The 16506-nt window shown below is 38.5% G+C and overlaps 1 pseudogene; it reads left to right on the forward strand.

Annotated features, from left to right (window-relative positions):
* The first annotated feature begins 10470 nt into the window (after positions 1–10470).
* LOC145102708 (mitogen-activated protein kinase kinase kinase 20 pseudogene) lies at positions 10471–12106 on the forward strand (annotated as a pseudogene).
* The last annotated feature ends 4400 nt before the right edge of the window (positions 12107–16506 follow it).

The following is a 16506-nucleotide window of genomic DNA, read 5'->3' on the forward strand; positions in this document are numbered from 1 at the left end:
ATGAAGTAGTTAACTGAAATTATTGGGAGTTCTTTAGCAACTGATGGAAAGGTGAGGTCGGGAACCTAGGAGATCCTAGGGAGTGTTTTTAGTGGGTTCAGATGCGCTGCTTAGCGAGTACTTGGTGTGCCAGTTTGAGATGGTGACTTAGAGGATTCAGAATAATTCTTGAGGAAGTATGGATAGGTGTGGAAGGTAGTATTGGGCCCGTAATAATGAAAGCATATGATCCATACTCGAATCAATGAGAATCACGAGAAATCTATGAATTCGGTAGAGGGATGATGTGCACAAATATTAAGAAGTGACTAAAGTGGTTTCATTAGTAGAGTATTCTGGATGTGAGACAACGATTTGGTGTTATTGTATAGGATATCAATATCTGGACGGGAAGCAGAGTATTCTGAGATGGGTATGGATGATGCCACATTTCATGACTGGATTGCCATAGTGGTTTCACAGATTTTACTGGAGGAGTTACCTGGTATCATTGGTCAGATCATTGACATGTTGATTGCCAAATTCAAGGAGAGAACCACAATCTTGCGCACTATAAGAGAAGTGAGGCCACTAGAAAAGACAATATTGATGTGGAGGCACGACCAAGAAAGAGAAGGCGGACACACGATTCAGAACAATTGGAGGAAGGTGGAGGGTTTAATGCAACTGAACTGGGTACTAGAAGTAAGGGGAACTATGAGATATGTGAGAAGTGTGGGGGAACTCACGGGTTTGCTTGTCACAAGTTTAGGTGTTTCAAATGCTGAAAAAGAGGGCATGTGCATCGAGATTTCAAGAAGGATCATATATGTTTTCATTGCCACCAGCCAGGTAATTTCAAGTCTAGCTGTCCTACATGGGTAGCATAGGGGGTGCAGGCCCTAACACCCATCGTCCCACAAGAAGTCAAGATCGAGCCGTAAGAAATTACTGGTATCTATGTTGCGCCCTAGTTCTGTAATGATATTTATATCTAGAATAACTATGTTCCTTTCTAGTGTTGTATTGTTGGACCAGAAATCTTGTTTATGATAGAATTGTTAGAACCATATTGGAATTTCTACAATTTCTTTAGGATGGGGTTCAGTCCTGGGCACTTCGTATTGTAGAGGTGTATGTGTCACTCTTGCTAGGTTTGAATTTGTGACATTAGGAAGCTTCCAATAACCCTATCTAAGGTTTATGGATCCAGTATGGTTGACTAAGTCATCATTAAAAGAATTTTCATATGCCGTTTTGCATATAGTGAACCGTGTTTAAAAGAGGCGTGAGTATTCCGCATGGGAGACCAACAGTTGGTCAAATCTTTATTGGTATCAGTCAGAATTCAAGGAATCCGCAAGGTAGGCATATCAGATTTTAACGCAGGATATGTAAGGGTGTTCATAGTTTCAAGTTCACTTCGAAGCGAGGTCGGTTGCAGGTTGTATGGGGATTGCTCTAGGTGCAAGTAAGTGATTGAACGGATTAGGTACTTGTTCGATATTGAGATGTTGTTCTTCATCAATCGATTAGTCGCCAAGGACTTTTAGTGGATTTAGCATAAAGTGCTTATGGATTTTGAGATTCGTTGAGGTATTGGGAATGATCACCCGATCTTGGAATGTACAAGCGACAGGCTTGGCTGGTGAAGGAAGACTAGCTGTTTTAAAGCTCAGGATGTCGACTGCTACCATCAGTAGGGATTGAGCAGTGGTAAAACATTACTCTTAAGTAATGGGAAAGTATCGTTCTCATGAGTTATTTTAGTCATTGGGATTGTCAACGAAAATAGAATGGTATCTTTCGGCAAACTTTAAATGTCTCGATCTTTCGGCAGGTGAGTTATTGAATTGATGGTCCGTCTATTTTGTTTAAGGGTCATAGTTATATGCCACGAGCTGAAATGAATTGAATATTGGAGCTGTATCATGAGTAGTGCTTTGGATTATTGAACTTGCTGAGATTTCAGGAAATATTCATATGGATTTGGATTGTATGTATGATCGTTAAGATGGGCTAGTAATGGAAGGCTACTTCTTGTAAGTTCAGGTTGTTGATATTTGGATTATAAGAATGTGGTATGGGTTGGAAACCCATAAATTTTGTGGATTAGAAGAGCGTGGTCGAATCCAAGTGGGGGAGAACTATTTGGATTTTCCAGGATAGTATTAGGTGCGAACCAGGAAAAGTTCCACACCCTAGTCAAGAGGGAAGCTAGTTTAAGTGGCATTATGGATAGAGGTTGCTAAAGGGTGAGGGTTGTGTTGGAACCTCTCTTCCTATTTTTGTTTGATTAAGGCTTTGGGGTTCGAAATATAACCTGAACACCTGATTAGGGATTAGTTGGGTGCGAGTTCGACTCATGATAATTATGGTATGGTTGATGAATGTTCCAAATAGGGCCCAGTGCGAGGGGATATATATAGGTATACGTGATACGTATGGTATGAGGATCGTTGGATCTGAGGTGAGGTTAGGCTTGTATAGCACTCGACTAGGTAAGACCCGTAGGCGAGGCCCGTATAATTATGATAGTATATGTGACACCCGGTGGAATAGGTTGGAGTGTGGTTTTGGTCACTAGTGGGATCAGGTGTAATATTGTTAATATCGGCGGTCGATTGAGGAGTATATATCTCTGTTTAGTAGGAAGTCACCATGGATACAAGAGAACTTTGACATATCGGAATTGTGAATTTTTTGTTATCAGGATGTGAGTTTTTTTTTTAGGATGGTTTGGTACTTAGGGGTGAGACTTGCATTGGGAGTCACCCTTGACCTCAAATAAATGATTCATCAGTGATGAAGGGTTGGTTATGTTATCCTTGATTGTACAAGGAGGGCTGTTGGAGCCATTAAGGAAAGCAAGTTTGGACATCTCTTGCTAGATAGACCTTCATTTAGGAGTCGTGTGGTGCGATTGTGTGAGCCTATCATTCCTCATGAACCAGTTGGAAATATGGTATATCGGTTAATCGGTAGGTAAGTACAAGACCAGGGAGGTATCGGTTGGATCAAAAATGTAATTATGGGGCAACAAGATGAACCAGAGGTGGTACTAGTGTTTGGGTCTCGTGTTAGGAGTCGCCTCATTATTAAGTGAGTATGTTAAGTCATGCTGCATAGGTTAAATAATCTCAGAGTAATTGATTTGACTCTACTGTGCAACTTTCGTCTGAGTCTAACCGTTTTAGGGATGAGTCTTTTACTCGAAGGATTATCTAAACTTTTTGCCAAGTGAAAAGCTTTCGGCAGAAATAAATGGTCAGGGATTCTATTTCCCAATAGAAACAACAATCGTTAGAAGGGTTATGATTGGTTTGGATTACAAAGTGGAGATGAATTAACACTGATTCATAGTGGGATGTCTGTCGGGGAGTCAGACATGGTTTTAGGATTTCGAATTTCAGGAAGAATTGTAATGGTTATTCTCTAGTGGATAGCGATAGTGGGGTAAATATCTATTCTTCGTAGGGATTTGGGAGCCCTGCTAAGGCTTGGTTCGGTTATAGATTTGGAAGGTCGTCATATGTATGAGTCGAATTCTCAGTTCGTATTGGGGGTTGTTGGAGTATCGCCCTGGATGTCTAGCATTTCTGGAAGGTAGTAAGGAGTGATTTCGAGGATGAAATCTAATTTAGTTCACTGATGTTGAACATAATTCACGGTTAAGTAAACTACACTTACATTATCACAATACATGATGGGTGATTTTTGGAAATTTCAATGTAATTCGATCAGTAAGTTGTCTAACCAACAAGATTCATACACAACATTTGCCAATCCTCGATACTCAACTTTTGTACTAGAGCAAGATACCGTAGGTTGTCTTTTCGCGGACCATGAAATAAGATTGGCACCCATATGCACACAATATCCTGAGGTGGATCGTCGTGTGTCGGGATATCCCTTAATCCGCATCTTTGTATGAAACAAGAGAAGAGCAAGTTGAGATAAATATAGACCATTAGAATGATGAGTAACAGCTATTCCCCAAAAATAGCTCAAATGACCTAAGTTTTTCATTGCAAGTTCATAACTTAACTAAGATATGATTGAGGCCCGAAGATAATCAGATGAGGTGGTCAAAATGATTTCATCAACATAAAAGTAAGAGATATGCCATATCCGCAACAAGTATGTAGATGAATAATGAGTGATTTGATACACTATGTGTTAAGCCTATATGCTTTACAAAGTCGGAAAACCAGGTATACCAAGCTCTGGGGGCTTGCTTAAGGCCATATAAGGATTTCTTGAGAAGACACACATGATCAAGACATGACTAGTCTCGAAACCCTAATGGTTGATGCATATAAACTCTTTCATGTAACTCCCCATATAAAAAGGAATTATTTACATCTAATTGATGTATAGACCATGCTTTGGAGAGAGCTAGACTGAGGACTATTATGATAGTCGCTGGTTTGACAACCAGACTAAACGTTTCACCGCAATCCACCCCTACTTGTTGTATCTTTCCATCGCCTAAAAGACGAGCATTATATCGTTCAAATGACTAATCCAAAAACTATTTATAAGCAAAAGTCCACATTGAGCGGATAATATTAACACCTGGTGGGCGAGGCATAAGTTCATATGTCTTGTTTTTAATGAGAGCATTAAATTCATCATCCATGGCCATTTTCCAATTCATATCACATAGAGCAAGAACATGATTCTTTGGGATGGGAGATTGAGAAACTGAAGAGGTAAACTTAAACTGGATATTTGGTTTAAAGATATCATGTTGGCTACGAGTGACATGGTCATTTGAATCCGGAATCGGCTGAAAAATAGAGATTTACGATAGTAGGAATAGGAGAAGTCACAAAAGGCATGGAATCAGATGGTGTAAGAGGAGATATGGGAGTCGACGTAGGGGTTTATGATGAGACCGAAGGCATATGATTATGTGGAGAGGTAGTAGACTATTGTGTTATAAAAGACATTAGAGATTGTTGTATTGAAGAAGTGGGAATGGGAAGCTCATTTTCCATCGGACCCATAGAAGAAATATTTTGATGAAAGACATGGGAGAAACCTTCATCATCAAGGAATGAATCAGATTGAGATTAAAGTTTATGAATATTAGAAAAAGGAAATCGTGTCTCATCAAAATGACATGTCTACTAATAATAATTTTATTATTTGACAAGTCATAACATTTATAGCCTCGATGTGTTAACGAATGCCCAAGGAAGACACACGGTGTAGCTCGAGGTTGAAGTTTGTGAATAGTAGTGGATGGAAACAACGAATAACATAAACACTCAAAGGCTTTGAGACTAGAGTAAGACATTTCAACGGAGATTTGTTGTATAAGAGTTTTGAGGGAAAAATATTATGTAAATATGTCGCATGAGGCCAAAATGACGGTGGGATGGAAGCATGAGCTAATAAACTTCGAACCATATTATTAATTGTCCACAGTTTGCATTCCGATTTCCCACTTTGTAGTGAGGTCTGCGGACACGAAAAATGAAAGACAATCCCATTTGAGTTGCAAAAATCCTGAAATAATCCATTATCAAATTCACTCCCGTTGTCACATTGTATTGATTTTATTTTGCACACAAATTGGGTTTTAACAAAAGCATGAAATGATTGGAAAATACATATATAGGACTTGAGACTTTTTCGCCAATGGAAAAGTCCATGTATAATTCATAAAATCATTGACAATTACAAGATAATAACGATGACCCATTGAACTAACAACTAGAGATGTTCACACATTATTGTGAATAATATTGAACGACATTACTATGCATGAACTAGAGGCAACAAAAGGTAATTTAATAGTTTTTCCTATTTGAAAAGAATAACATAATAGCTTATTGGTAAGAGCATTACATTGAATGTCTTTATTGGCCCTAAGAAATTGAAAAACAGGAGCTCCAAGATGGCCCAAACGAGCATGCAATAACATAGGAGCATTAACAGCAAATGCAAAGTGATGATTAGCTTGAGTGGCTGTGGTTATTGGATATAGGTCCCTATGACACTCACATCTCATTAGAGGGTCACCTGTCGGTAAATCCTTCATAGAAAATCCAAGGGGTCAAACTCGACATACACATAATTATCATTGACAAACTTTCGAACATATATAAGATTTTTTACAATTTTAGGAACATGAACAATGTTTTTCAGAGTGAAAGAAGGATTTGGAGGCTTAAGAGTAGATTGTCCAAAATTGAGATTTGGAATTGTATGACCATTTCCGACAATGATATTCTGTTTATTTCTCAAATTAAAATAAGACGAGAGGTTACCTGTGGATGATGTCATGTGAGATGTTGCGCATTATCCATATACCAGTTTGTATTTGGTGGGTTCATGCCTAAGGTTAGTGAGATATGATGATTGTGTCGAGCCTGATTGTGAACAGTAGCTGAGTAAGCTTGTTGCGGTTTCTGTGATCTTGGATTTAGGACAAAAAGGCCTGGTTGAAGATTATTGTTACCAAAGGAAGGGGTATTGGGCCGAGACTGTAACAACCCGTCCCCGGTATGATGATTCCATAGTATTTAATTAGAAGTTGGCAAGAGGGACTCTGCGAGTTCTTAGCCTGACTCGCCGAGTAGGGACGGGATTTCGAGCACGTGTTAGTCGGCGACTCGGCGAGTCCATATTCAGGACTCGGCGAGTCTGCCTGCCTGGGAGAAACCCTAAATCCCCGGGTTGCTCACTATTTAATCCACCTTATAGCCCCCAATCTCGCCTCCTTCACCCTCAGAAAGCTGTGAGAAAACCCTAATCCATCCTTGAGTGATCTAAGTGTTCTTGTGTTAAATTTTGAAGGCTTGAAGAAAGAGAAGAAGAAAGGAGCAAGGAGAAGAGGTGTAGAGCAAAGATCCAAGGGCAAATCAGAGTTCTTTGAGGTATTCTTCGGATTCCCTCCTGTTTTATGCTTTTAACCTCCATTAGAACTCTTCTAGATCTAGTTTGATGCTTCTCTCAAGCCTTATGATTGTATGGATGCCCTATTATGTCGAGATATCCTTAGATCTGTTCATTTAGGAGTTGTAGAGCCCAGATCTATTGCCTTTTTGAAGTTATCTTGCATGAAAACCCTAGATCTAGCCTTTATTATGCTTTTTGAGCCATTTTAGCTTCATGGATGCATATGGGCACGTAAAGATAGAATCTTTACGTGCTAATCGAGTTAATGGAGTCCAGATCTATTAGTTTTATACACTGGATTCAAGCAGAATCGAGTTTTGAGTTGCTGCATGCAAGCGACTCGGCGAGTCGGAAGAACGACTCAGCGAGTCGAGTCGCGAGTCCCCGTTTTTCCCCTTTTGAGTGATGACGAGTGGAAGTATGTGAGTAGTAGAGTGGACTCAGTGAGTCGGAGAGTAGACTTAGTAATGGAGGGACTCGGCGAGTTGTTCATACAACTCGGCGAGTCCAAGGCAATCTTCTTAAGCTCAAGAACAACTCGTCGAGTTGTTCATATGACTCGGCGAGTCGGATGAAGATTGTCTGAGTTCTTGGATAGAAAGAGTACTCGTCGAGTCGATGCCATACTCGACGAGTAGCCACGAGTGGGGTTGTGAAATGAGATTAGAGACTCGGCGAGTTGGTGACCCAACTCGGCGAGTCAGGTCAACTGTGGGTTGACTTTGACCGGGAGAGTTGACTTTGACCAAGGGTAAAAGAGTCATTTTACCCCAGTGCAGTGTTTAGTATTTGATTGAGTGTGTTTATGGCCTTGTAGCCGGGGAGATACCGGAGCAGTAGCAATTAGCTTCCAGAGCCATTCACACAGCAGCCAGTTCACGAGGTGAGTTTCCTTCCAGTAGTAACGGGTCTAAGGCCACAATGCCGGCCCGTTTAGCTAGCAGTCAGCTTCGGACCTCGATCCGATGTAGTAGTTAGTATGCTTGATGCCTTCGTGGTTCAGACAGGATATGTGTTTATGCCAGTTGATATGTTTATGCTATGTTCAGTCAGCTTCGGACTTCGGTCCGATGTAGGGGACAGAGGTCCAGTCAGCTTCGGACTCCGGTCCGATGTAGGGGACGTAGGTCCCAGTCAGCTTCGGACTTCGGTCCGATGTCTCAGTCAGCTTCGAACTTCGGTCCGATGTCCTAGTCAGCTTCGGACTCGGTTCGATGTAGGGGACGAAGATCCTAGTCAGCTTCGGACTTCGGTCCGATGTTCCGGTCAGCTTCGGACTTCGGTCCGATGTAGGGGGCAAGGCCCCGGTTAGCCGGACTTCGGTCCGATGCAGTGGGCAAGGCCCAGTATGTGCTTTATATGTTTGTGTGGTATGTGGTAGTTTGGGGGAGCTCACTAAGCTTCGTGCTTACAGTTTCAGTTTTGGTTTCAGGTACTTCCGCAAGCAGAGGGAAGGGCTCGGGATGATGGCATCGCACACACCACAGCCACAGTTTTTATCCTGGGAGTTGATCAGTTATCTTATATATGTTTTGATACAGTCATGACACCGTTTTCTCATTTGTATTTTAGTATGGTTTTGAGATTTGCAACGCATGGTTTTATTATGATATACTCCGTTTTATGATTATGGTTATATTAAAAATGAAATTTTCGGGCCGTATTTTTGGGTCGTTTCAGAGACCATGGTGCCGTAGGGAATGGGTATGTAGGGATTGTTCATGGAGCCCATGGCCACTACCACTGTTGTTGACCTAGTTGTGGTGAATTCCCACCACGGTTGTTACTAAAACTCCCACGACCACGACCTCCCCCTCGATTGTCATTTCGATTGTAACCATCGTTGTGATTGCTCCGTAAAGAACCTCAACAATGTCCTTGAGCACATCCTCCTTCTTGAGGAGAGGACTGTTGATGACCCGTTGAGTGAGAATCATCAACCTCTCGATACATAATTGGCATCACAGTAGGGATGGCTTGGGATGTCTTTTTATTTAGACTTTCTTCTTCAAGAACCAGCATAGATCGAGCCTGATAGAACCGAAGGAGATGATCAGTTTGTCGAAGAAGGGTACCTACCCCATTACACACTTCAGTAAGTCCAGCCACCATCTGAAGCACCAATCGATCATTAGATACAGGAGCTCCTAAATTTTTTTAATTGATCAGCAAGAACCTTGAGTCTTTGGCAATAGGCAAAAGCATTTGGAAAATCTTCCATGTGAGTATGAGAGAACTCCTGTTCCAGAGTCACAACACGTGAATACTTGTTATCTTGAAAAATTTCCAAAAACGGTTCCAAGCTTCCATGGCAGTTGAATCTGGTTTAAGAATTGTGTGCAACAAATCATTGGAAAATGTTGCATATATCAATTGAAGGACAGTTGCATCAAGGGTAAGCTACAATTCTTTTTCTTCATTTGTTGTTGGCACTTTTTCGTTACATGCTTCAGGTTTGATGATGTGGTGGTACATTTTGTGGGAGCGGGAATGGATTTTGAACATTTCAACCCATGTAGAGGACTGAACATTTTCCATCTCCAAGGTAATGGAGATATGATTCTTAATATTTGAAATTGTGAGAGCATGGTGAATAGAGGGAGACATCTTAAAAGAAGAAGAAGAAGAAGAAGAAGAAGAAGAAGAAGAAGATTAAGAAGATTAAGAAGGACGAGATGATTTGGGGGATTTTGGAGAGTCTGGCTCTGATACCATGTAAGTTGAAAGTTTTCCCTTGCCCCTTTCATTCATCATAAGCGTGAATATATACAACAGAAGGCATCGATTCAAAATGGAAACGATCCTCAAATCAAGGAAACCTACTAATGCACAATTATCTCTAATTTTACAAAGATACTTTACATAAGTATTAAATACAAATAATCAATTTTATATTCTAACAATTTCAACACATGAATAGCTAAGTGTAAACTGTTGATGATAAGAACCAAATACAATGCGGTTCAGTCAACCAAATGTACAACAACTAATTCGGAAAATAAGATTTAAAAACAAAAAAACAAATAGATTTCATAGGAATAAAACAATAAACTAATACATAATTGAACAATATAATCCAACCAACACATTTTTTTCAACAATTTTATACAAATCTATTCAAACAATCTTTAGTTAGTTGCAATCTTACTATTTAATACGCATGTTCCTACAAGGACATGTAGAGTTAAAGATATTCGAAATGTTTTAGTTAAACGAGTCATTAATTATAATTAATAGAAAACATTCATTTCGTAGTAATACACTGTAAATGTAGCATGTTTGAAATTCATTACTCATACAAATATCACTTTGCTTAAGGACTAACAATAAAAGCAATACAGTATATGTTTATTATTTCATCTGTTTAACAAACTTTTTTGAAATACATAACGTCAGTAGTTTAATCATAAGAAAAACTCTAATACCTCTTTATTATTATTATTATTCTTATTTGGAATTTATGTATTTTAGTTGAAAAGGGAAACGAAGACAAAGGGTGACAGTTATTCCGTTAAAAAGAAAAATTGTGGTGTCCTATGTATGTCCTACCTTTTCAACTCCAACGAAAACGCGGCTGCTTGTTTGCCAATCCCATGCCTAAAATTAGAAACTCATGGAAACAACGAAGTTTCACAACCCCACGCTCGTAAACCCTAATTTTTTATTTTTCATTCATTCATCTCATAACCCTCTTTCACCCTAAATTCGTCAAATATACTCTCACTTCTTGAAATTCTTGACAACCTAGAAGAAAGGGGAAAAGATTGCTCAATCTTTTCAAGAGAAAGTAGTCAGTGTTTTTGTTATTTTTGCTAATGCTAATCTGTCGACCTATCTTTCGTGATCAAGTTACCTAAAAGACCTACAGCATTTGGGAATGGATTTGGTTTTGAAGAAAGGGAATGAGAAAAAGAGGAGTTTAATCAGTTCCGAGAGTTGGGTCGTGAACGATGAAAGAAAGAGAAGGAAGCAAGAACATGAGGTGCTTGAACAGAGCAAGTATGGCGATGGAATGGCATGGTTTAGAGGTTGTTTGATTGGTAAAGGGTGTTTTGGGTCTGTATTTCTTGCGAATTTGAAGAAACCCAAATCGAGATACAGCTCTTACCCACCAATTATGGCTGTGAAATCGGCTGAGGTCTCTGTTTCTTCTTCAATTCAAAACGAGAGAGAGGTTTTGAATAATCTGAGAGGGTGTCGTAATGTGATCAGATGTTTTGGGGAAGAGATTACAACCGGAGAGAATGGACAAATGGTGTACAATTTGCTGCTGGAGTATGGCTCCGGAGGAACCCTAGCTGATCTCATCAAAAAATCCGGTCAAAATGGGTTGCCGGAATCGGATGTCAAACGTCATACTAGGTCAATTCTTCATGGATTACGTCATATACATCATAACGGGTATGTCCACTGCGATTTAAAACCTGAAAACATTCTACTCATCGGTAGTTCCTCTAATGGTGATTTCACGGCTAAAATTGGCGATCTGGGGTTAGCAAAAAGGGCAAAACAGAGCAAGAAAAGCAAAGTCGTCCGTTATCAGAGAGGCACCCCGATATATTTTTCACCGGAACTTCAAACCGACGGCGTCCAAGAAGCTCCGTCTGATATCTGGGCATTTGGGTGCGTCGTACTGGAGATGTTCACCGGAAAACCTCCATGGAACTCGAAAATGGAAAACAACAACGACGAATCACCTTCAATTCCGAGCAGTATATCAAGAGAAGGGAGAAGTTTCTTGAAGAGTTGTTTCTCGAGGAAAGCTTGTTTTAGATGGACGGCTGAGATGCTTTTAGCTCATCCATTTCTGGAAGGAGTCGGTGATGATAATGAAGAAGATGATGATACAGTTGAAGAGTTGGGTGAAGTTTTGGACATAAATGCCATTTGTTCATCTGTCATTTCTGAAAACGATGATGATGATGATGATGATGAGATGAGTATGTTGTCGTTTTCAGATGGGTTGAGTTATTTTTCTGAAGATGAACTCCATTGTTGGTCTGAAGAAGATGTTTCTTGTTTTTCTGTAGAAGAAAATGTTACCACTGTACCATTGAATGAAGTACATCAATACCCTTTTACTTTCTCCATTTCTTCAGGAGTTTAGCTTATTACGTATATGTTCATGAATCATGAGATGTTAAGTTATATCATACGTCTGTTCCATAGCCATACTTGAGATATAGATTAAACTAAGCTTAATTTCTTTGTGGAATCGTATATTTAGTGGAAATTTGATTTATTCTTTATGTTGTCTGATAAGTGCATCAAGATGTGGGAATCAGGATCTTGTGTTTGTTTCCTTTTGTCATTTAAACAAAGCTGGTTGCTTTATGAGTTTATGGTAAAGATTCGTCCTTATAAAGCATCCTCTGTTGTAGGTTAAATACGTATCTTATTAGATTAGATGATTACTTTGCATGTTCTTGGAGTTTTGGTGTGAAAAACTAGAGATGGTTTCAACGATCATGTGTATAATTTGTTAAATTCAGGTATCTAAAGCATACGTATTGCAATCATGAATCAAAATTATTAGTTATAATATTATTTTAATATAGTGATCACGATATGAGCATATGGCATTTATTATTGCAACTATAGTTTAAAGAAAGATCTATGATGTGAATTTTAAAATTGTATTATGCATACTGAACTATAGATTAATATTGTTTTTAACGGGAAACATGTAACCAATTGTAGGTTGAAGCTTGAAGGATTTTTTTTTGAACGGCCGTAAAAATTATTAACAAAAAAAATAGCAACAAGCAATTAAATTACAATACGAAAGTAAAATAAAAAATTACAAAGACATTCATCTAATGGGTACAACATCAATTGGTCTAATTTAAGCAAGTCCGGTTTTGATTCTATAAGACATCTAAAAGAAAGATTGAGAGCGCTATGTCCTTGATAGATCAATAGGCTTGTTGCCAAAAACCTTGTGAAGGCGGCCAAAATCCTTGTGAATGCGGCCCCATAAAAAGTTTTGAGGGACTTACCGGACAAACACAAAGCTTGACCCCATTGAAATATTGCATTCACTAGTAGGGTTGCCAAAATGGGGAGTAAAGAAAGCCAGAACTGAAAGGAGAGAAGCAACACGACCCACAACCAACCCTTGACGGAGAATAGAAACTAGAAAGCAAAGGACGGGTATACCAGGTGAGTTGTGAAAAAGGCATCAACCTATCAAGAGCATGTGGTAGGAAACTTGGTGAAAGTCATTAATGTCGTTTCACGATAAATAAAATGAAGGCAATTATGAGAAACTAAGAATATATGTATTTTTATTTTAATAATGTAGCTTGGTCAACTACATCTTTTTAACGTCGAAGTTCAAAACTCCGACCTAGGTTACCTTTTTAGCCGAAGAATATCTTTATTCTTATTTAAATAATGTAGCTCGGTCAGCCGATTACATCTTTTTAAAGGTCGAAGTTCAAAACTCCGACCTAGGCTACCTACTTAGCCTAAGAATATCTTTATTCGTATTTAAATAATGTAGCTCGATCAGTCAACTACATCTTTCTAAAGGCCGAAGTTTAAAACTCGGACCTAGGCTACCTACTTAGCCTAAGAATATCTTTATTCTTATTAAATATTATAGCTCAGTCAGCCAACTACATCTCTCCAAAGGTCGAAATTCAAAACTTTGACCTAGGCTGCCTATTTAGCCTAAGAATATCTTTATTCTTATTAAATAATGTAGTTCGGTCAGCCGACTACATCTTTCTAAAATTCGAAGTTTAACACATCGACCGAGGTTACTTGATTATCAAAAGAATATCCTTATTCCCCCTAAATAAAGTGGCTTGCTCAATCAATTACATCTTTCTAGAGGATGAAGCCAAAAATCACGACCTAATTTATCTGCTTAGACTAAGAGCTTATATCTTCCCAAAACACAATAAGGAAACGACACGCGCATCATAACAACAAAAAGGGGGGACACAATTGACATCCTTTTAAAATATTAGTTACTCCACAAAATTAACAAGAAGGTCAAGAACCAACCCCAACCAACATCGCATACCTAGGACATATATGAAGGAAAATATCACCAAGCAGGCCATGTAAGAAGAACGATCATACGACTAAAACACCACCAATTTGTTGCAACAAGGTCTAACATAAGGAACAAATTGTCACCAAACAACATAAAGTATCAATATCTAGAGCAAAAAGCCCACCAACACCTGCACCAAAACCGCTTGTAGACATCATGTTGTTAGTTGGGACCACCAATGCATGTAACTGCTTAACATTCGACAAAGGAAAACCAAATTCAACCAAATAATCACAACAAAATAAAGCAAAAAACGTATCCTCCACTTTTTGCAAACGAGTAGGATCATACAACGGAATATCAATCTCGCTCAGTCCTAAGTTATGCTCTGTGTTCGTCATCTCACAACCAGTTCTCCTGCCAAAATCAACACAAACACTTTGAAGATCACCGTTAGCTTAAAAAAAGGATGACTCAGCAATGAGTTTATCCACCAACTTCGCGATTCCACATGATAATACCCAAGATATATCCTCATCGGATTTGTGTACCCTACTCTCTAGTCCAACTACACTTTCCTGTAAATCTGTGTTTTGAAGAACAGAGTCATTCAAATAAACTTTTAAATTTTTCACGCCATGCTCCAACATAGCTATTTTGTCCACCAAACCAACATTTTCCAATTCAAGGGATGCCATTGTAGCCTTTAGCGTCGAAACTGTTGGATTATGTGTCTAAGCCATAACTATATTTGGTATGTACTTGACCCAGTTATAGCATGGTCCTTTTGGGTTGCCTTCACCAAAGCAACTTGATTGGATGAATAATGGAGAAAGAGATTATTATGGTTTATTAATATATTATATGAATAATATATTAAAAGAGAAATCATATTATTTAATTAATATTGGTCAATAATTAATTTAGAATTAATTTTGTAGTCAAAAGAGATTAATTAAATATAAGAGGACTGATATTGTAATTATGTGATAATTGCAATATGGGTTGATGAACCCTAAAGAAGGGATGAACGAATTCTATGGGAAAGCCCACATAGAAATCGTCCATAGGAGGCCTTCTGGAAGGATCTTGTGGACTGCTTAAGGCCTAAGCAATCTAATGAGGGTTTTGACTGAAACCTTAGCAGCTCACCTATATAAGGAACCCCTTGGCTTCATAATTTTGGCTACCACAACCCTAGAAGGATTCATTGAGCCGAAAATTACCTCTTCCCTCTCTCTCTCTAAGATTCTCCAATTGTTTTGGTGTTTATGATCCATTAGAGGCATCACATTTGAGGTGCTAGGTTCTCATAAGCTGAAGATCATCAAGCTACAACCAAAGGTAACATTCTTACTAATTTATTTATGTGGATTTCGATTTTGATATGCTAGATCTAGGGTTTATAAGCTTTGGAAGATTATTGCATGTACAAATAGAAAAACCTAGATCCAAAGCTTTAGGGTTTGCATGTGCTCCATAGGATTGATGTTTTGCTTATAACCCAATAGTGGTATCGGAGCATAGGCTGGTTTTCTTTTGTATTTGATGAATAGCTTAATCGTTTAAAGCAAAAAGTTCTTCGTTTTTTTGCTTCTGCTTGGTGACCACGACGTGGCATATATTGCCACGACGTGGTGGCGGGTCAGAGTGCAATTTTCGGGATTTTGACTGAAACTAAATTAAGATAATTACCAAAAATGTTTTTGGCTGATAAAATCTGATTTTTTCAATATGGTATAGATTATCCTAATGCAATTCAAAGATAATTGCCATAAATAAGATAATTACTTGTTTTATATGATAAAGATTAATTATTCGTATTTTGATTTGAATTATCTTGTCAAGAAAATAGATTAGGTCAAATTATGTGATAAATATTAATAATATGATTAATTAATTATTTCCAAATTTGATCAAAAAGATGTTTTGAAAAGTTTCAAAACTTGCCCTCAAGTTTTGGGATTTAAATTTTTAGTTAAAAGTTCTAAACCCTAGAATTTTACAAGTTTAAAATTCAACCCTTATACTATTATAATATTATAAGATTAATAATTATATATATGTATAAGATAAAGCTAGTCTTACCGTTAGTAGGCCTCATTCACGAAGCCGATCTATAAGGGGGTATAAGGTTGATGCTTATAAAATGCAGTTTAATGAGTGTCCACTCTCACCCACCGCTTCCTTGATTGGTAGAGGGCCGTTAGCCGAACGGGTAGGATATGGCAACTAATTCCTCGTTAATAAGTATAATGATTAATAAAGTAACTAAATGTTTTTTATAAAATTCCCAGTCTTAGTTACTTTAGGAAAAAATGTGAAATGATGTTATTCCATGAAATTACACTTTGCACCCTGCCAAGTCGTTAGTGGAGCGTGCGTGGATAACCGACACACTAATTTGGGACTAGCAAAGGTGGCAAAGAGTAGCTCGATGTTTATCGTAGATCAATGGAGCGTGTGTGGCTAACCGGCACATTGATTAGGTGGTAAATGGCATCGATTGTACCAAGTACATTTGCATGGTTATTCACATCTTGTTTGTGATCCTCGCTATCCCAGTCGCAAACTTGAAGGGCATATCGAGATTTAAACATGCCATTGAA

The sequence above is a fragment of the Lactuca serriola genome, chromosome 4 (genome assembly GCF_051521515.1).
Source record: "Lactuca serriola cultivar US96UC23 chromosome 4, Lser_US96UC23_V15, whole genome shotgun sequence".
Taxonomy (NCBI): domain Eukaryota; kingdom Viridiplantae; phylum Streptophyta; class Magnoliopsida; order Asterales; family Asteraceae; genus Lactuca; species Lactuca serriola.